The sequence below is a fragment of the Panthera tigris genome, chromosome C1, assembly GCF_018350195.1.
Source record: "Panthera tigris isolate Pti1 chromosome C1, P.tigris_Pti1_mat1.1, whole genome shotgun sequence".
In the NCBI taxonomy this organism is placed as follows: domain Eukaryota; kingdom Metazoa; phylum Chordata; class Mammalia; order Carnivora; family Felidae; genus Panthera; species Panthera tigris.
This window is the reverse complement of record NC_056667.1, coordinates 88,048,509-88,072,058: the sequence shown is the minus strand read 5'-3', so window position 1 is coordinate 88,072,058 and position 23,550 is coordinate 88,048,509.

Below are 23,550 nucleotides of genomic sequence, written 5' to 3'. Positions count from 1 at the left end.
TCCCATTTACAGTTGCACAAAAAACCATTAACAACCTAGGAATAAATCTAACCAAAGAGGTGAAAAATCTATACACTGAAAACTATAGAAAGCTTATGAAAGAAATTGAAGAAGACACAAAAATGGAAAAAGATTCCATGCTCCTGGATAGGAAGAACAAATATTGTTAAAATGTCAGTACTGCTCAAAGCAATCTACATATTCAATGCAATCCCTATCAAAATAACACCAGCATTCTTCACAGAGCTAGAACAAATAATCCTAAAATTTGTATGGACCAGAAAAGACCCTGAATAGCCAAAGCAATCTTGAATAAGAAAACCAAAGCAGGTGGCATCACAATCCCAGACTTCAAGCTATACTACAAAGCTGTAATCATCAAGACAGTATGGCTCTGGCACAAGAACAGACACTCAGATCAATGGAACAGAACATAAAACCCAGAAATGGACCCACAAATGTATGGGCAACTAATCTTTGACAAAGTGGGAAAGAATACCCAATGGAATAAAGACAGTCTCTTCAGCAAGTGGTGCTGGGAAAACTGAACAGTGACATGCAGAAGAATGAAGCTGGACCACTTTCTTACTCCATACACAAAAATAAACTCACACTGGATGAAAGACCTAAATATAAGACAGGAAGTCATCAAAATCCTCAAGGAGAAAGCAGGCAAAAACCTCTTTGATCTTGGCTGCAGCAACTTCTTACCCAACACATCTCTGGAGGCAAGGGAAATAAAAGTAAAAATGAACTACTGGGACTTCATCAAAATAAAAAGCTTCTGCACAGAGAAGGAAACAATCAGCAAAACTAAAAGGCAACCAACAGAATGGGAGAAGATATTTGCAAACGACATATCAGATAAAGGGTTAGTATCCAAAATCTACAAAGAACTTATCAAACTCAACACCCAAAAAACAAAGAACCAGTGATGAAATCAGTAAAAGTCATGAATAGACACTTCTCCAAAGAAGACATCCAGATGGTCAACCCACATGTGAAAAAATGCTCAACATCACTCATCATCAGGGAAATATAAATCAAAACCACCATGAGATACCACCTTACACCTGTCAGAATGGCTAACATGAACAACTCAGGCAACAACAGATGTTGGTGAGGATGTGGAGAAAGAGGATCTCTTTTGTATTGTTGGTGGGAATGCAAGCTGGTGCAGCCACACTGGAAAACAGTATGGAGTTCCTCAAAAAACTAAAAATAGAACTACCCTATGACCCAGCTACTGCACTACCAGGCATTTATCCATGGGATACAGGTGTGCTGTTTCAAAGGGACACATGCACCCCCATGTTAATAGCAGCACTATCAACAATAGCTCAAATGGAAATAGCCCATATGGAAAGAGCCCAAATGTCCATCAAGGGATGAATGGATAAAGAAAATGTGGTATATATATACAATGGAGTGTTACTCGGCAATCAAAAAGAATGAAATCTTGCCATTTGCAATTACGTGGATGGAACTGGGGGGTATTATGCTAAGTGAAATTAGTCAGTCAGAGAAAGACAAAAATCCTATGACTTCACTCATATGAGGACTTTAAGAGACAAAACAGATGAACATAAGGGAAGGGAAACAAAAATAATATAAAAACAGGGAGGGGGACAAAACAGTAGAGACTCATAAATATGGAGAACAAACTGAGGGTTATTGGGGAGATTTGGGAAGGGGGGATGGGCTAAATGAGCAAGGGGCACCAAGGAATCTACTCCTGAAATCATTGTTGCACTATATGCTAACTAATTTGGATGTAAATTTTAAAAAAATAAAAAATAAAAGTAAAAAAAGAAGAATGTCTGTATTTACTGTTCCATGTATATTTTCCCAAATATATAGTATGCTATCTCAATATTTCATTTTGGAATTATTTTTATGAGAAAATTTTTAAATTTGAAACTTTCAGGAATTTGTTTTCAATGTGAATGTAAATTTTAAATTTTCATAATTTTCCTCTGTTAATGACTTTATTTACTTCTTTGAGGATGCTTAAAGGAGCTAATTTTTGTACAATGTAAATTGATCCAACAAGTAATGTTGGATAATTAATTGCTACAAATCTGAATTCTTTTCCTGAAGTTAGATTTCTACTGAAACTTTTTTAAAAATTTTTTTTAACGTTTATTTATTTTTGAGACAGAGAGAGACAGAGCACGAATGGGGGAGGGTCAGAGAGAGGGAGACACAGAATCTGAAACAGGCTCCAGGCTCCGAGCTGTCAGCACAGAGCCCGACGCGGGGCTCGAACTCACAGACCGTGAGATCATGACCTGAGCTGAAGTCGGCTGCTTAACCGACTGAGCCACCCAGGCGCCCCCCTACTGAAACTTTTGCAAAACTCTCTAATGACTTTCTCTCTCCAATTTCTAATGGCTTCTTTTGAATTATCATCTCACATTGTTTCATCTCTGATGAATTTGTTTCTATTGACTACCTTTTTCTCAGGCAACAGTTTTAATTTGGAAACTTTGATTGCTCTTCCTTGGTTATTTTTCTACATTTCTCTATTATCCTTTTTACTGTCTTTCTCAAGCTCTTAAATATTGACTCTCTAGAGTTCAGTCTTGATTCATTTTTTTCTTTTGTTACATATATCTCACAGGGATGTCATCTGCTCCTAAGTCTTTAACTGGATTCTCTCTGTTGAAGATTTTCTAACTTCTATTTCATGCTCCAGTATGTATTTTCAACTGCTTACTGAGTACTGTTGTTCCGATAATACCTCAAACCAAATGTGTTCAGAATGAATCTCATTATCTTCCTCAAATTCCGAACCTGTTTTCTTTATTCTATTTGTATTAAATTATGCAATTATTTTATGAATCATCATTTGGCTCCACTTTCCCACTTTTATTCACATCAGTTGTTTTCTGTATTTCCTTTAAAAATGGATTTATTAAAATCTATACTAATGGGGTGCCTGGGTGGCTCAGTCAGTTAAGTGTCCGGCTCTTGATTTCAGCTCAGGTCATAATCTCACAGTTGTGAGATCAAGCCCTGAGATTCCTTCTCCTTCTCCCTCTGCCCCTCCATGTGGGTAATGTCTCTCCTTCTCTCTCAAAAGAAAAAAAAAAAAATCTATACTACTGCTGCCTTTAATCGAGGCTTTTTTTTTTTCAAATTATCAGCCTCCTAACTGCTGTCCCTGCTTTACTTGTCTACATCCTCCAAACAGCACATTCTCCACCAGATCTCCAGAACAGCATGCAATTCTCCTTTAAAACACTTGATAGCTCCTTATTGCATAGAGTAGTGATTATCAACTGATTTTGTCATTATTTTAGCAACGGCTCTTTATTATTTTCTCTGTAATGAAATCCATAGATGAAAAGAGAGTTTCTCTGACAAAAGCAGGGAAGAGAGTGTGAGAGGGTGGAGGGCCCAGATTTTTGCCCACTAAATCTTCTTAGTCCCTACATCCCAGGATACCCCTGATGAATCATAAGAATTAAAGATAAAGGGTTTGAAAAATGCTGGCCAAAAACCTCCAACTTTTTAGCATATTGTTGAAGTCCATCCATAAACTGGTTTAACTATATACTTCTTTCCTACTCTCATACCATTTATCCTAAACTGTTGCAACCCTAACCTACTCACAGTTCACTGTATATACTACGCATTTTCACAACAATTTTATTATGCATTTCCCACTTGTTTTTTCCCTTTCTATGCTTAATAACTTAAATTCATCCTTCAAAGACCAATGCATAAAATAATCTCCTTCTCTTTGATTCCATCCCTTAAGACAAAATTAATTTTCCTTGTATGCACTAATTCTTAAAAGCACTTTGCATAAATGCTTCCTACACTACTGATCACACTGTACAATCATGTATGTATGTATGTGCATGTCCCTCTAACAGACTGCAAATTCTTCTAATATAGGGTCCATGTCTTAGTCTTACTTATGTTCCCAATACAGCTTCCAGAATTTAGCACCTATTTAATAAACATGAGCATAAGAACTGACAATGAGGGTGTAGAATAAAAATCAAAACCATTATTAAGTCTTCACAGTTTATAATACCTTGCACCAAGTCTAAGTTTCTACTCTATTTCATGTTTTCTGATATCTAGCCTCAGTGCTCATCTTACATCCCGAGGGTCCCTTTCATCTTTATTTTGGGGGCATATTGTGTTTTCCGAAGATGACTACAGCAACAATAACCTTCATCCTATATATTCTTTTAGACCAAAGTTGACAAACTGCAGACAATGAACCAAATCAGCCTAGATTTATACTGCCATGTTGGGGTTTTTGGTTGTTGGTTTTTTTTCACTGCCCATGAGCTAGGATTGTGTTTTACATTTTTAATTATAAAATAATGAAGACTATCGTATGTGGCCTGCAAAGTCTAAAATATTTACTATTTGGCCTTTTGCAGAAAGTTTGGCAAACTTTGTTCTAAAAACTTGACTTCTTCGAGGATGAGTTTAATTTCTTCCTCAATCTGGGTAGATTTATGGCTTCCGTGTAACCAATAGAAGGAGGTGGATGGGATGCTGCATGATCCCCAAGGCTAAGTAAGAAAAAAACTATGCATTACTTACCTTACTCACTGCAACACTCTTGCTGCAGAGTCCTGAGGGTGCCACTTTGAGAGAAAGCCCAAATTCCCCACCAGTGGAGAATCCTTGTGACTACAGGAACAGAGAGAAATGCGTGACCAGCTCTCAACCACTCCAGTTAAGCTACAGCCACAGCCTGCCTACAACCATGTGAGAGACTCAAACAAGAATCTTTCATCCAGGCTTTCCCAAAATTTCTAATCCACAGAACTTATGCGGTAATACAATTTATGTCATTTGTTGTACAGAAACACTAGTTGTAATAGATGTTGACACTGGGAACTAGGGTGTGACCCTAAAAATCCTCAAACATGTGGCATTGGCTCTGAAGCTGAATGGCAGGCAGGAGCAGGAAGGACCTTGACTAGACTGTTAGTAAAATAAAGGGCTTCAAGGAAGCTCTTGGCAAGGACTCACTATAAGAAAGATGATACTGAAAATTAAAGGAAAGGAAATCTGTGTCATAGTACGATAGAAAGTTTGGCAACTCCACAACTGCAAGTGGAGGATAGGAAATATAGTTAATTATTGTGATGATATACCTAAGCACATTTCCAGGAAAAATACTGAAATGTACCCCTATATTTTTCTTACTGCTTCTGACAAAATGTCAGACAGTTGAGTTGGGCTAAAGGGAAACTGTTGGGGCACCTGGGTGGCTCAGTCAGTTAAGCGTCCAACTCTTGGTTTCAGCTCAAGTCCTGACCTCACAGTTTCATGAGCTCAAGCCCCACGTCGAGCTCTGAGCTCACAGTGCAGAGTCTGCTTGAGATTCTCTCTGTCTCCCTCTCTCTCTCTGCCCTTCCCCCACTTATGCTATCTCTGTCTCAAAATAAATACACTAACTTTAAAAAAAAAAAAAAGGAAACTTAAATATAAAGGAACCAAAATTTACTGGATTAAAAAATAGAATCGTTTCTCATCCTTAGACAATCCGGATTAATGATTCTCATACTAAGAAATGGCCTTAGGCTAAAGATCAAATCCTTGGTGGAAATTTAAGATCCTTCTTTAAGGTCCCAGAAAGATATACGGTTGTTATTCGAAGAGCTTTTCAGAAAAATGGCCTCTAAAGATTACAAAGGAATGAGACAGATTCTCTGTATTAAACAACAGAACTTCTAAGAATTTTGATGACTTTGTCTCACAACAGATTCACAAGGTGGTGGCTTTTGTCTAGTGGAGAGAACCACAATAATATTCACAGAAAAAAACACAGCACCTTAAGAGAACTATGTTAGTAGAAGTATTGCCAGTTTGTACTATCAAGGACAGACAGAATACAAAGTGAATACAGGTTTTTGAACCCCCATCATGTTATGGACATGAAATAGGATGAAAAAGTAACTCAGTTTTAATCTCCTTCTTTACTGACTTTAATTTGATTATTTTTATGGAAAAGAAAGGCTGAAATAAGATCTCAGACAGTGGGGGACACTACTGGTTGGCTGGTCAGGTGAGCATCCAACTTCAGCTCAGGTCATGATCTCAGGATTCGTGAATTTGAGCCCCGTATCAGGCTTGCTCTTGTCAGTGCAGAACCCACTTCTGATCTTTTGTCCCCTCTCTCTCTGTCCCTCCCCTACTTGTGCTCTCTCTCTCTCAAAAATAAAAATAAATCTTAAAAAAAAAATCTCAGATAGTGGATCCAAGAGCTCAGAGAACAGCTGTAAAGAGTAGTAATCATCCTTAATCAAGAAAGTGGTGATATGTGCCCAACTGGGTATTAGGATTGATATGGACCAGTGACCACTGGGAACATCCCATTTCCCTTTGTTTTAAGTAGGAGTGTCATATTGCTAATCTTGTGCCTGCCCTACCATTGTATGCTGGGTGTGTGGAGAGGCCATAATTCATCTCTTTAGTTCACTGTTTTTTTTTTTTAATTTCTCTAAATAAAAAAATGGCATTCATAGTACTATAGTCAAGGAACTATACCTGAAAAACCTCATCCACACATCAAACTAATACACCTCTAAGTCTAAGTGTGAGCCTTATCCCATAATATGATGAGAACGTGGGAGATTAAAAGGTGAGTATATTTTTGCAAATAAATATTTTCTGTGGCCAGAGGACAAATAGTGGCATCAGAGGCATACTGCATTTTTTAAAGATGAACACACAAGTATTTCCTATCTTACATATTTTTCTTTCTTTTTTTGTTTTACTGAGGATTAACTGATAAATAAAATTGTAATGTATTTAATGCGCACAACGTGGTGATTTGATATATGCATCTATTGTGAAAGAATTCTCACAATCAAGTTAATTAACATATCTACACATAAAATACTTTGTTTTGTTTTGTTTTGGGGGGGGTTATTTGTGAGAGTGCTCAAGATCTACTCTCTTAAGCAATTTCAATTATGTAAGACAGTATTATTAATTATAGCTTCCATAAAATCCATTAGATTGTTAGACCTCATTCATCTTGTAACTGAAAGTTTACAATTTTTTACCAACCTATATTCCCCCACCCTTCAGCCCCTTGGCAACCACCATGCGTTTTTTAGAAATTTGAAACTCACTCATCGTTAAGTAGAGTCTAGGAAATCTCTCTTTGAAGTTGTGTGGGCTTTTGTGACTGCCTCAACCATTAGAGCATGGTGCATGTGATGCTATATGACTTCCAAGGCTAGACCATAAAAATGCCTTACATATTTGCCTTGTTCTCTTGAAATCTTCACTCTTGGATCACAACCACCAAAAAAACCTGTGGTCAACAGCCCCAAGTGAGCTTCCAGAAGACCATAAGAACTTACATTCTAACCATGGGAGTGAGTCATACAAAAAGTGGGTTTACCGCCATTAAAACCTTATGGAGGCAAACAAAAGCAAGCCACTCCCAGATAAGCCCTATCCAGACTGCAAAATATATAAGCAAAATAAGTTATTGTTGTGGTTTTAAGCCACAATTAAACTTGGAGTGTTAATTTTGGAGTGTTTTTTTTATTTTGTTTTGTTTTTATTTTTGTTTTTGTTTTGTTTTTCTTTTTTGGAAGTAACAAGTCTTTATTCACTTACTAAGATAATGTAAGCAAGAGACAAAAAGTAGGGGTACCTTGGTGGCTCAGTCAGTTAAGCGTCCAACTTCAGCTCAGGTCTTGATCTCATGGTTTGTGAGTTCGAGCCCCGCATCAGGCTCTGTGCTGACAGCACCGAGCCCAGAGCCTGCTTCGGATTCTGTGTCTCCGTCTAGCTAGACAAAAAATAAGTTCAAGCTTCCCAATGTCCCATTTTCCCCCCATGGAATAATGTCAGGGGAGGGTCAGGTATATCATATATATTTTTTTTAATTTTATATGTAAACAATTATAATTAATTGTATATAATCATGAGGAGGTGCATTCACACATATATACATATAAAGAGATTTTTTTCAAGGAGTTGGCTGTTGTGATTACAGGGACTGGCAAGTCTGAAATCTGTATGGCAGGCCAGCAGGCTGGAAACTCTTAGGTCAGAAGCTGATGCTGCAGTTCACGGGTGGAATTTTTTCCCCTAAAGTGTTTCGTAATGAAGTAACAGATAACTGATAAAATCTATTTGCTTAGGTTGACCCCTCTGACTCGATGCTTAACCCCTTGTTGTTGCCCACCCCCATTCCCCGCCTTTTTCAATCTATTATAATCTACAATTTCTAGCACCAGGGTGCCTCTCTGTCTGGAGTTCTCTGAATCTTCCTGTTAATTTGAACTCCCCAGTAGACTATCAAATCTCTTCTTTATATTTATATTAATTCCTCACCTTTTACCAAAACATGCAACTCTATTAGCATTTCATGTATCCTACTGAGGCAAAAAGAATTTGATTTAAAATAGTTTGTAAGCTTACATTAAAAGTAGAAACCATATGTTCTTTACCTTGGTTTTCTTTGTGGCCTCCTAATATTATACATTCCACACAGCAAAACCTCTAAAAGTATTTGGTGAGTTGAATAACATTTAATCTTAAACAGTCTTAGAAGACATTTTAAATTAATAAACCAGTGACATTTGCTTATAGAAATTGGGAGAATGGAATTAATATGGAGGTTCCTCCAAAAATTAAAAATAGAACTACTATATGACCCAGTAATTGTACTACCAGGTATTTACTCCCAAAATAGAAAAACACAAATTCAAAGAGACACATGCATCCCTATGTTTATTGAAACATTGTTTATAATAGCTAAACTATGAAAGCAGTGCCAATGTCCACTGATAGATAAATGGATAAAGAAGATATTATATACATTGAATATTATTCAACCATACAAAGAATGAAATCTTGGGGCACCTGAGCGGCTCAATTGGTTAAACGTCCATCTCTTGACTTCAGCTCAGGTCATGATCTCATGGTCCGCGAGTTTGAGCGCCATATTAGACTCTGCACTGACAGTGCAGAGCCTGCTTGAGATTCTGTCTCCCTCTCTCTCTGCCCCTCCCCTGCTTGCTCTCTATCTCTCTCTCAAAATAAATAAGAATAATTTTTTTAAGTTTAAAAAGAATGAAATCTTGCCATTTGCAGCAAAAAGCTAGGGAGTATAATGCTCAGTGAAATAAGTCAGAGAAAGACAAATACCATATGATCTCATTCATTCATATGTGAAATTTAGGAAACAAAACAAATGAGCAAAGGAAAAGAGAGAAAGGGAGAGAAACAAACCAAGAAACAGACTCTTAATTATTGAGAACAAACTGATGATAGCCATAGGAAAGGTGGGTGGAGGGATGAGTGAAACAGGTGATGAGGATAAAAGACTACACTTACTATGATGGAAAAAAAAAACCTTTCCATTATCCTACATGAATTTTCAAAGTTTAAATATGATCCATAGGGGCGCCTGGGTGACTCAGTCAGTTGAGCGTCTGACTTCAGCTCAGGTCACGATCTCACGGTTCGTGAGTTCGAGCCCCGCGTCAGGCTCTGGGCTGATGGCTCAGAGCCTGGAGCCTGCTTCCGATTCTGTGTCTCCCTCTCTCTCTGCCCCTCCCCCATTCATGCTCTGTCTCTCTCTGTCTCAAAAATAAATAAACATTAAAAAAAATTTAAAAAAATAAATAAAAATAAATAAATATGATCCATTAATGTCAGCCTTTATCGCAATTAATAACTTGCATGTGAGTGTTTTCTTTTTCATAAAAATAAATATGAAGATGTATATAGGGTTGCAAGACTATTATGTACTTGAATTATTGTAAGTGTCATGTTTCTTAAAAATCACTTATAGAATGAATACTAAGCATATATCTCTAAATGTTTCCCTTGTAATTAAAAAATAATCCTTTTTGGGGGGTGCTTGTGTGGCTGAGTCGGTTAAGTGTCCGAATTCAGCTCAGGTCATGATCTCATGGTTCATGGGTTTGAGCCCTGCATTGGGCTCTGTGCTGACAGCTCAGAGCCTGGAACCTGCTTTGGATTCTGTGTCTCCCTCTCTCTATACCTCTCCCCTGCTCATGCTCTGTCTCTGTCTCTCAAAAATAAATAAATGCTAAAAAATTTTTGAAAAATCATTTTTGTTTTTCTAAAAGAAAGGAAGAAAAGAAGAGAAAAGAGAAGACAAAAAAAGAATAGAAGAGAAGAGAACAGAAAAGAAAAGAAAAGAAAAAAGAAAAGAAAAAAGAAGGAAAGGAAAGGAAAAGAAAAGAAAAGAAAAGAAAAGAAAAGAAAAGAAAAGAAAAGAAAAGAAAAGAAAACTGGGAGAATGGACTAAGTTGTTTGGTCCAGCTAAATTTTAGCTTAATTTTCATTAAGCTGAAGTTTAGCTTAATTTTTATTTCACTTGAGGTTAATTCCTATAAATGTGGGAAAGTAATTACCACAAGATGATACCTTTTAGATTATATATTTAACATGGACCTAAGCATCCTCTATCCATCTGTGTCATCACAACTAAAATATTACCTATGTGTTGTTTTAAATATCCTTGTTAAAATGTGATGGCTGTAATATTGAGTGAAGGAAGCCAAACAGAAAAGAAGACATGGTGTATGATTGCATGTTTATAAAGTTCTACAACAGGCAAAAATATTTTCTGCTGCTGTGACACAAGATGGTGGTTGCCCTTGGGAAAGGGTAGTGACTGAAAGGAGACAAGAGAAACCATCTGGGTGGCTTGTAATCTGTTTCTTGATCTGACTGATGGTTATATGATGAGCACTTGTGAAAATTCACTGAGTTACAGTCACATAATTTGTAAGCTCTGATTAACATTATACTTCCATTTCAAAAGTACCTATTTTTAGGCATCAGTTATCTCTAGATATATATTAATGTTAAGTGAAATATGCCTCTGTATCAAGATGTGAAGAAATTGAAGAATATGAGAAGGTTAGAAAGACAAGGGACTTAAAAGATCATGTACTGCAGTCATAATTTTATATAAATGAAGCATCTGAAATCTCAAGATGGTAAACATCACAGACAAAGTCATGGTGCTATTTAGAAGCTGCATTAAGTGGTCTGATGACTCTTCACTTAGCATTCTTTTCACCATGCCTGGTATATATGGCCATCAATAAAAACATGTTTCCTGTTCTTGAATATACTGCATTATGAAAATAATCTATGAAGATTAATGTCTATTTCTCTTCCACAATCTTTAGGTTCAAAGCATTCTTATAACTTATATTTATGCTTCTAGTTCTTATAAAAACAGCCTGGGTCTCTTTTATTCACCACTGATCCCACAAGTTTCTGGTCACTTTGACTTCAGAAGACCCTTTTGATCTTTGAGACCTTGTAAGTATCTATACTTGAGAGATTCTCTAACCAAAAAGTCATTCTCTGGGTTGTTTCCCATTAAAGGGGTGTGAAAGCTTACATTTCAGCTTGTTCCCTCTCTGCAGGCATCAAGGTTTTATGAGCTATTTTTCCTAGCACATCAGTCAGGACTTCACCAAACTGCATCCCACTGGGTACAAAGAATATTCTTAAGTTTCCAGATAGATGTATCTTTTACAGTGACTCCTCTCTCCTTTTTCTCATTTCTAGGTCACTTTCAACTTATTCTTTATAATACATGGAGATTAATCAGTCAGCTCTTCTAATGACCATATACTGTTAATCAAAACAGCTCCAGCATGCTCCTTCTGCTCTGTAGCTGTCTGGTAGCTGCTCACTTTTCCTTTTGACCAGGTGTCATTTCTTATCATCAAGAAGCTAGTTAGCATTTTATAATGTTTTGATATTAGAAAGTGACAGTTTAATTTTCCTATCTTTATAATATTGACTTTTTTTCTAACTAAAAGTAACACATGCCAAATATAAAAAAATGGAAAATATGGGAAATTATAATAACAATATCAAAATATCAATCATAATAATAGCTAACTTTTATATACAGCTTACTCTGAAGGACTGTGCTAATTTATTGACACATAATAATACCTACACATTCATATCTTACCTAATCTCAGTATCCTAGTGAGGTAGATACAGATAAAATTAAAGGAAGACAAGTTAAATTGCCAACTTCAAAATCATGTGGCTAGCAAATGGCTGAGCAGGGAATTGAATCTAGATCTTCTGAGTACAGAGCCCCAAATCTCTTAAATCTATTATTTAAAAATAACCAATATTTTACATTCTGGTGTTCATTTTAGGTTTTTTTCCCTCATGTAATTAATACATATAACTCTACAAATACTTTTTTATATAATTGGGATCATTCTATACACACAAATTTGCACCCTGCTGTTACTACTTAGCATTATATTTATAACAATTTTCTCATTTTATTAAAGCTTAAAATATTTGAAATCTTTATTTTCTGGGTTATACAGCATTAGAACTTTTTTTTTCTCTAATATCAGTGTTTAACAACTGTTCATTTCTCATACATTACCTGAAGTTTGCTGCTCTGTTGTGGTTCTGCTGGGCTTTGTTTTTGGATGAGCTAAACTCGGCTTCATATGCCTTCTCAATCCATAGTGCAAACTGAGGGAAGAGCTTCTATCTGGGAAAAGTGCTCATGGGGAGCACCCCAGTCAAGTCCTTCAGTTGTAGCTAATCGTGTGTCCAGATGTGTCAAAAGTCACAAATATTCATATCAAATTGGCAAAAGCATGCCACATAGCCAAACCCAAAGTGAGTGGCACCAGAAAGCATGGCCAATGTGTGGAGGAAATGAATGATAATGAACCAATAATGAACCAATAATACAATCTACCATAGTATTTATTTCCATATAGCAGGCAAAGTATATTCATTCCTTCCCCAAAGCACTCAAATGTATTTTCTAGAAGTAAAAATATGGGGCACCTAGGTGGCTCATTTGGTTAAGCAACCGACTTCGGCTCAGGTCATGATCTCATGGTTGGTGAGTTTGAGCCCTGCGTTGGGCTCTGTGCTGACAGATCAGAGCCTGGAGCCTACTTCAGATTCTGTGTCTCCCCCTCTCTCTGCCCCTCCCCTGCTCACACTCTGTGTCTCTCTGTCTCTCAAAAATAAATAAACGTTAAAAAAAAATGCTCAAATCCCAAGACCTTGTGATCTAAATTAGATGCTTTGGAAACTTCTCAAGAAGTGAAGAACTCTCAATGAAAAAGACAAGTTATCTGTTCCCCTACATACCCAAAATACAGTGAGGAAACAAGGACAGGGTAATAACAGTGAATATTTACATAAAAACAGGAAAAAAATATTTGCAGTCATCACTGGTTCTTAGAAATTCTGAAATCCCACTAGGCAAATGTGAGGTCCTCCCTAACCTAAGAAATGCTTCTTGATTAGGCCCCAGTTCTGTCCTATAGAGTTGACCACTCTGTCCATTGTGCTTTAAGGCATTTGGCTGTCTTTGGGGATATTCTCTTTGGCCATAGCTCAAGAAGACATTGGGGTAGGCCTTCCTTGTCATTGAACAAATTTTCCTACCTATAGAGATTTAAGGGACAAAGGGAAATTTTACATCTGGAAAGTTTACAGTCTTTTTATTCAAGATACATGGCACATTGGCAGCACGGCTCTCTCTAAAAGTTTGCTAGTTCCTGTCTCTCTGATTCTAGTCAGCTCTTTTTGAGCCAAACTCTTAATTCTTTCTGAGATACATCTCTCTCACTCTCTCTCTACACTTAATTTAGGTTCTTTGAGTTCATCAGGCTTCCACAAGACCAAAACAGTGCATTGTTATCATTAAGATATTTTGTCCAAATGAAAGGATTTTGAGGGCCACTTAATAAAATCAGACTTAAGGAAGGTTTTGACATTTATGCCTTTGACGTAGTCTTTGTCCCAAGGTTATGTTTCTATGACCGCACCCTTGATTTCGTTTTTATCTTTAGGTTTGATCTTAATTTGAGAATTATGTACCAACTGGAGATGAAGAATAAATGCATTTTCAACTCTGCAAGTCTCTAAGTTTCTGTATTCTCCCTTGGAAACATTTTTTTTTTCCCTTTCTGAGCTCATTTCTTTCTAAATGGAGCGAATAATGATCCAACCCAGGCTGCCATTATTTTGCTCAAAACCTTTTTACCTAAAGCTTAGAGGCACATATTCTGCCTTCTAAGTGGTCATTTTATCAAATATTTCACGACAGAATGTTGTGGTCTCCCCTTTTCAGCCTCTTATAATAGTTCCTTCCCTCTGCCTTTCCTCTACCCCTATAGCCAGTGCCACATACTTTGGTATTTTGTTTTGCCAGCACCTCAGTGATATCAAATTCTATATTCAGTTTTCTCTCAGTTAATCTGGGGGGAGGGGAACCCTCAAAATATTAAAGGCTTAAAATGACAAATGATTATTTCTTATTAGCATCAAATGAGGGTTGCTGAGAGCCCAAGACTCCTCTGGGCTCTCCTGGAGGGAGGAAGTAGAACAAGGGCTTCAGGTTGTGCCTGAAGTAAGCCACTTTCCTAGGCTTTTAATACATGTCATTGAAAAATCCTGTTTGCTGAAGCCAGTTTGAGCTACATTTTCTGCCACTTGCTCCTAAGAGAAATCAATGGATCTGCTTTAGTAAGGAGTTGAATCTGTATCCTATGAGCATGGTGGACATTAAAGGATTTCCTTCAAGGGTGCCAGGATGGCTCAGTCAGTTAAGCATCTGACTCTTGGTTTAGGCTCAGGGCATGTAGAGCCCTGGGTCAGGCTCTGCATTGACAGCATGGAGGCTGCTTGGGATTCTTTCTCTCACTCTCTCTCTCTCTCTCTCTCTGCTCCTTTCCCACTTATGCTCCTCCCTCTCTTTCTCCCCCACTCTCTCTTTCTCTCTCTCTCTCTCTCTCAAAAAATAGAATTACACTTTGAAAAAAATTGCCCCATCTGCAATAGGGAGAATGAATAGGGAAGAGTCCAAAAAGGATGGGGAGAGATCAGTTTCTAGGCCAATGGAGGAATCTAAATGACAGATGGTAGCTTGGAATAGAGTGGCAGTACTGAAGGAGACATGCTCCAATTTAAAATATTTAACAGAAGATTCATGTACTGTAGTGAATTCTATATGTGACTGAAGAAAAAGGAAATGTTATAGCTCATTCAAAGAAGCAGGATATCGGGAGCACTTGGGTGGCTCAGTAGGTTTAGTGTCTGACTTTGGCTCAGGTCATAATCTCATGGTTTGTGAGTTCGAGCCCCATGTCTGGCTCTGTGCTGACAGCTCAGAGTCTGAAGCCCGCTTCCGATTCTTTGTCTCCCTCTCTCTCTGCCCCTCCCCTTCTTGTACTCTCTCTGCCTCTCAAAAATAAATAAAGATTAAAATAAAATAAAAAATAAAATCAGGATTTTTTTTTGCAACCAAATGCATGGCAGGATCAGTGTGATAAGAGACATTGAAACAGAGCTGGTTTCATTAGAAGATAATTATTATAATTATTTCTTCAACATGTTGAATATTACATGCCCTTGAAACATCCAGATGGAGATGTTCAGTACGCAGTTGGATATTTGAAACTGAGAAGACAGATTTGGGGCCATTAAGTTAAATTTGAACATAGATAAATTCTTGAAGACATATAACCTGTTTTGTGAGCATTCTAGAATCTCTTTTGTTTTGATAATAATAATATCATAGTTGTCATCTGTTTCATATAGAAAGAGAACTTTTCTTTTCCCAAGAAATTTATAAACTCTTGAGGCACAGGAAATTTACATCTAGCACCCAGTAGAGCAGCCTGTGCTGGGTCAGAGTTTAATAAAATTTACTTAGTATATGAGGATTACAAATGCTATCATCTCTCTAGCATTTTTTTAAATTTTTGTTAATGTTTATTTACTTTTCAGAGACAGAGACAGAGCGTGAGTGGGGGAGCAGCAGTGAGAAAGGGAGACAGAGAATCTGAAGCAGGCTCCAGGCTCTGAGCTGTCAGCATAGAACCTGACATGGGGCTCGAACTTAGGAGCTGTGAGATCATGATGTAAGCTTAAGTCAGATGCTTGACTGAATAAGCCACCCAAGCCCCCCCTCATCTCTCTAGCATTTTAACTTGATGTTTCTTTTCTTTTCTTATGATTTCAAATGTGGCTTTGTTCCATCTCTCACCCATATACGTGCCCATCCATTTTGCTGGGCCTTTTTCTTGTCCATCTACTCACATACAAAAGACCACTTACAAACAGCTCCTCCCTCACTTCTGTTTACACGTAAAGATCAAGAGTGTATTTATATTTTCTACACAATTTTTGTTTTCTGTGTTTACATTGAAGCCAAATAATAGTAGGGAAGTGGGAGAGGGAGGAGAGTCTATCTGATGAATTTCGATACAGGGGGTTTTGGTTTTGGTTTTACTGTTTTATCCTTCCAGCGTGCAGTGCAGAAAGGAAAGTATTACGGATGGTTATAGATGTGCAAAGCTTGAGCAGTTCCGTGGGGGGGCTGTATTTCAATTTTCATGAATACTTCAAAAGAACTAGAGGAATATTAAGATGTGTCATCACTGACCCACTTTGAGATTTTCCACAAATAGTCTGTTCCGTTTATGTAGCAGAAATGGCTGCTAGATGAGTAACATAAAAGTGGATTTAACTCCGAGAGTAACAGGAACTTCTTAGCTTACCGTTTATTGCTGCAGCTGCAGTATGAACCAACATGTTCAGGGCCTCCACCCCACAGACACGCAGAAGTCCAAAAGCAGCCAGTCAAGCAGATAAGAGTTATGTTAAACTGGCCTCACCTGCAGGTCCCTTTCTGCATATCTTCCCACAGCAGAATGGCCCTTCCCGGCCAAAACCGGTACAATCATTTGTCACGCAAATGATACATTTCTGAATGCCAGACAGTGGAAAGACAATGACACCTGGAACCACAGCATACTCACCGCATGCCCATTATAAAATGAGATCATGTTGGAAAACATGCAGGTGTTGATCTCCAACAGCTTTATTCAAGGACATAAAACGTTTGGGCATAGAGCCACAGGTGCTTGCTTTAGCCTTTTCCTTTTTTCTTTTTAAAAAAAACTAGTGGCATATTAGGCTGGGGTAGATTGCATTTTCAGGGCTTTATTGCCTTATAAATCCTCTTTTGTGGAACAAGAAATTGTAATAGAATGAAATTTTGAGCATGCAAATATTGTAGAAAAATGGCACTTACAAAATGACTAATTTATTCACTTTCAGGCTGTTAAGATAAATTCTCCTATGGTCAACTCAAATGCAGTGACCTCTACATATCTTTGAGAGATTTGGGGGGAAAATATCCTAATTCTAAATAAATTAGCTTATTCTCGGTAAATAGCGTTTTTTCATTCCTCACCTGTCTATGCCGTATGTATAAGTCCACTTTAAACTAGGTGTCCACATTAAGCAAGTTCTTTCACCTGCTGTCTCTGGTTCTCTTCCAAGTCCCCAGAAATCCTTCAAGCCATGCTGATACCCAAATTTTCACCTCTTAGATGGAATGTTCCAGTGTCTCCAAACATCGTGCAAGGCACCAAGCACATTCCTGTTTTCTCCCTAATGGAGTTTCCAGGGGCGTGGGTGCTCATCCATGAGTGCTATCATCAGTCCAGCTATTCAGCAGCGTATCTCTCCTTTAGAGGGCTAAAGCTTCCTGTTGGTCCATCTCATCTCAGAGCAAGGACAGGAGAGAGATAAGTGGTGTTGAGAAGAATATGATTCCCTTTGGTTTGTAGTCTTTAGAGGGCCCCTGATGCATTTCAGAACCAAGTAAAACCTATTTTTAAGTTTTTATTTACATTCCCTTTCCTCCTCGGGATTCAGATATAGGTCCGAAATAACTTACATAAACTCTAACAGCAGCCAACATGCTTCTGAGGACTTTGTCTGAGGACTTCAATTGTGTTATAGAGTTACGATCTTCATCCCTGGCTCCTTCATCCCTTAGGACAAATTCCTCCATGAGATGCTCCTTAATCCCTTGAAAATAGGCTTTCTTGGGCCATCCAATCAGTTTGCCAATTCTATCTAAATTGCAACGTTGATAAATGTTGTTTATAAATCGACAAATATTTACTGAATCTTTACCATAGACTAGACATTTCAAATAAGTTTTTAACTACTTACAAAACTTTATCACTAATTTTTATTTGCTGAAAAGTATTGTCCTGCATGGCCATTAGAAACACAATCCAAAAAGGAGAATTTATTTAATTACTTTTTGGCAAAAAAAACTAATCATCGCAAAAAAATAATGAATTAATGATTGCTCCAAATGTAGTGCCTTAGCTCACATGCCATTTTGCACGTGCATACCAGTACATGTTGATGACGTTTTCTGAGTGTTAGCTGATGTCAAAGCTTCTCTTGACTTCCTTGCTCCACCAGCTTGTCCTTCTTCAAGGAAAGGCGGACCACCCAGAATGCTTCCTATACTCTCTTAATAGATCCTTTCAACAGCTTTACCACACAGATGCATTCCACACCATCTCCTTTATTACAGATGGTGAGTGATAAACCTCAAGTGGCAGAACTTGGTTTCAAAATTTATTTAAACATCCTTCATAGGTAACCTTAAATTTTCACTTCAGTATGTGAGGGTACTTCACACCTACTGAATTGGCTTTTGGAGAATCTGCTAAAAATAGAAGCCAAAAGGGAAAATTGTGTGTTACATGCTACTAGAGTCAGTTTTTTGAGCCTTTACTTTACTAGTATAACTCAGTTTAGGCAGTGGTCTCAGGGCTAAGCTAACATGAGGTAAAGTTAAGCCTTCTTTCCATTGCACATCACTGCGGATCCACAGAGGAAAGAATAGAGAGTGACTAAATTTCTCACTGACCTTTTATCACTTCTCTCTATTGTAACACTTTCATGGAATATATATATATATATATATATATATATATATATATATATATATATTATTCATTTATTTTGAGAGAGACAGAGACAGCATGAGTGGGGAAGAGGCAGAGACAGGAGGAGAGAGAGAATCCCAAGCAGGCTCCATACCACCAGCAGAGAGCCAGTGTGGGGTTTGATGTCATGAAACTGTGAGATCAAACCAGCCTATGAACAGAAACCAAGAGTCAGATGCTTAACCGACTGAGCCACCCAGTTGCCCCTCATGGAATAATATTTATGATGATATTCTCTCTCATCAATCAAATCAAATTTCCATTTCTTAAGACCCCTGTTCCCCTTTTTTTTGTCAAGGATGAGAAACAGCATAGATATCAGTACACAAATGAAGGAAAAGACAAGAAGAGAAAAGCCAGAGATCCATGGCATTAAAATATAATGACCTAAAAGTAAACCCATGAACTAATCAAGCAGGCATTTAGTGTTTGCTATTCAGCAGCATTTTTTCTGTTTTATCTTCTTTTGAATTCTTTTCATATCATCTTCCTTTTTCCAACTCATCACCTCACCATAAAAGGATTCTTGTAGATAAAAGCCTTCAAAACTATCTTGTCCAGATCCAGCATGGATATTCTGCATCAAGAGTCTTTAAATTTTTATTTAAAATCTCTAAAACATTATCAGCTCCACACCTTTCACATTAGTAACTAGCCAAAAAATAAAACTAGGACACCAGAGAAAACAGCATTTCACAGATACCAGCAGGTATACAACAGATCAAAAATCGAGTTCCTTCTTAAAACAAAATGATTGCTGTGTGAAGACCTCCATTAAACTTGGCATAAAGAATAAATGTATGAAAATTATTCCTTTCACTAAAATAGTTTCCAAAGTAGATCTCAATGAAAATCATATCCCAGCACTCCCTAATTAGAGTGAAAACTGAGCTGGAAGCCTAGATATCTTTAAAAGTATTGTTCATAGCATGAAATCTTCTGTAAAGAGGAAGATACATCTCTAAAGCTTTAATTCACGTGTTTAGGTTGGATAAACTTCCAAAAGAGCAAATAGTTATTCTCGGATTATTATGGAGTTAAAAATACAGTTAAATGCAGACGCATTTGTTAGATTTTTCACCCAGAGAGGGATCATTCTCACAGCCATCTAGTTAATAGCACACTAGTGGATAAAAATAAGAAAAAAAAAAATAGAAGCAATGTACATCCACAGAGAAACCCTGGTAGTAAATAACATAAAAACAGCAATTCACTTTCAGATAGTACTTTACAATTTAGACATTTTCACATTTTTAATCTTACATTCTTAAAGTAAGTTTTCAGAATTCATTTTTCTCATCCTTACTTTATAGACAAAATGAATATAGCTCAAAGAAGGTAAGATTTTCCTGGTATCACATAAATACATAATGACAGAGCCGGGACTTCCAGCCAGATTTCCACCTCTTTTTGCACCAGTTCAAAGGCTTTTTTTACTACATTATAGCTGCCTTAGGTAGAATTCTCATTACCTGATTAGGAAAGAGGCTAAACAAGCATAATACATTTATTCAACAATGAAATTATCAGTTGGCTACTGCACAAGGGGGTATGTGCATCATTGCAAAAACCTTTGAAACTTTTGAAAGGGGCAAAGAGATTAAATCGAAAGCAGAGAATTTTCTGGCAGACCCTTCTCGGGTTATCTGATTCCATAGAAGTCTTGAGGCTTCTCTTGCATGGGGGTCTTACAATTCTGTAAATTGTAAAAAAACTGATAGTAATAGATATAACTCTTGTCCATAAAGATAAGATTTGGCCCATGGAGATTAATTTCCAACCCAAAGATAGTGACCAGTTTTTTATCTATTAGCAAATTCATTGTCATATTCCCAATGGTCTATATGAATATTGTTTTTCGAGTCTCCTTTGAACCAGTTTTAGCTTTTACTTGTCCCCTCATTAAACTAATGAGTTAAAAAAAAAACATTTGATACATGTTTATTTATTTTTTTAAGTTTATTTATTTTGAGAGAGAGAGAGAGAGAGCACGAGCACAAGTGGGGGAGGGGCAGAGAGAGAGGGAGAGAGAGAGAGAGCATCCCAAACAAGCTCCCGCGCTGCCAGCGCAGAGCCCAGATGCAAGGCTCAAACTCACAAACTGTGAGATGGTGACCTGAGCTGAAGTCAGACGCTTAATTGACAGCTACCCAGGCACCCAGATGCATATTTGTTTTTTACTTGTATGAGAGTCATAATTTTACTGTTTGGAAAGTATTCTTATCAAATGAAACTAAATATATATCCTATAACAAATCACCATCTGATAAGGACAGATATATAAATAAATAGAGCAAAAAATATCAAATAATACAGATTTGTGAACAAAGTGATTTACAGAGAAAAATGAACTGGACAGTGGGATTGGGGAACAATGGCTTAGCTAAGTCTTAAAAAAATGGAGAAAGAGAAAAACCACAAAAGTTAAACATACCACAGGGTCCCATGTTTAAGAACATAAATTCAACCACAAACAGAGATAAAGCAATCTATTTGGCAGTAATACAACATCATTGTTTAGCATCACTACAAGTCAAAACAAATAATTTCCATTATAAAATATCCTATCTAGGGGTGCCTGGGTAGGTCAGTGGTTGAGAGCCCAATTCTTGATATCAGCTCAGGTTGTGATCTCAAGGTTGTGGGATTAAGCCCCACGTTCGGCTCCATGCTGAGCATTGAGCCTGCTAGGGGTTCTCTCTCTCCCTCTCCCTTTGCCCCTCTCCCTTATTGCATGCATTCTCTCTCTCTAAAATAATAATAATAATAATAAAATATCCTACCTAAGTTGCAATACAATAGGCAAATGAAGTAGAAAATTGCACTACCATTTGTTGAATTCAATTTTTTTTTGTCCAAACTGGATATACAGTCCCTAAAAGATTATTTCCTTAATTATAATTATTTCAGCTGAATAGTTTCATATTTGTAAAGATTAAATGCTCATTAAGAGCAAGTTCTTTTTCTAATTCATTTCATTAGCTAACTTAACACTAAGGAAAGATTATTGCCCATAAAATCCATTTCATAGATATTTGATAAATTTAATGAATATTTGACTTCATGCTGGCACTTCCCCCTGAAGTAGGAAGGAGGAAATTCCATTCATCCTGCAAATAGCCTCAAAGTTTCCTTCTACTTGAAACTGACTTGTTAATTTACAGTACCTATATCTCTATATAGCATCAGTTTCATTATGTCTTCTAATATATTGCTGCTTGTAGTTTACATCATCATATTTTCCTCTCTTAGAATCTAATCTCCTTGGGGTCGAGACACTTATTTATGTATTTCTATTTATGTATTTAACTCAAATGCTTGCCATGGTGCATGTGCAAATATCTGTTGCATGAACTTATTTTTTTTTTTAAATGCTTACATGGCACTAAAAATACTTGAAAAAGTAAAAAAAATGCTTTGAACATAAGAAAATAAAAATTGTTTTCCCTAAATAGTTCATTTACTTGAGACAATAATCTCAATTACCCCAGAATTAGTTTTAAAATTTTAGTACAAAAAAAAATATTATCTGTGCTACTGTTCAGCAGTCTGTACTAAAGTTACATAAATACAGAAAATTTATAGAAGCCATAAATATATGTACATCTATTCCACAACATATACAAACAGCGAATAAGAAAATGATATCAAAGAATGAAGGACAGCAGGAAATTTTATAGTCACTGCTTTGTGGCAATATTATGATTTACTGAGCTTTATTTTTACCAATAACATCCCCTATAGTCTGCATGTGATTTTCAGAAAATTAGTCAATTTTTGTATCATCTGAGGTTCTGTAAATGACTATTTTGATGATGAATAAAAATCTATCCATAAATAACCTATCCTGAGACATTGGCAAATGACACAACACTATGACTGCATTAGTAATTCATACCACCGAATGAATAATTTGGACAAAAATATCCTAGAACATGCCAAACAAAGGGATCATCCAGAGAATGTGTGATGCAAGGTAGCTATCAGAAGAACATGTGATCTGAGAGAAGCCCATAGCCATAATGGTAAGACCAAGGGAGTCTGAAGTGAAGGAGAAGTGAGACTGATTTCATGTTAGGTTGATTCAAGGATTGGTATGACTAGGGAGAATGCTAGATTCATTGAAATAGAATTCTTAACTTGACGATTTTTAAAATCACTCTTTTTCTTGAGTATTAATAAAGGTTGAATGGTGTTTACCTAAATAAAGGTTGAATGGTGTTTACCTAAAAGAAATGATGAATTCTTAACCCCCGTACCTGTGCATGTAAACTTATATGGAAATAGGATCATTGCAGATGTAATTAGTTAATATGATGTCATACTGAAGGTGGGCTCTTAATCCAATGTAACTAATGTCTTATAAGAAGAGGGAAATTTGGACTAGGTATAGAAGAAGACAGGCATGTGAGATTGGAGGGATGCATTTACAAGCCAAGGAATGCCTGGAGACACCAGTACCTGGAAGGGGCAAGGAAGGATCCTCCTCGAGAGTCCTTGGAGAGAGCATAATTTTGCCAATGCCTCAATTTCAGACTTCTGGCCTCCAGATCTATAAGAGAATAAAATTCCAACTGTATTAAACGACCTAGTTTGTGGTAATTTGTACAGCAACACTAGGAAACTAATGCAAATACCTTCCTAGGCACTAAAGTAACAAAGTCTATTTTAAGTAGTGGTTTTAACCTACTTACTTTGGTGATCATAATGACTGGATAATGTC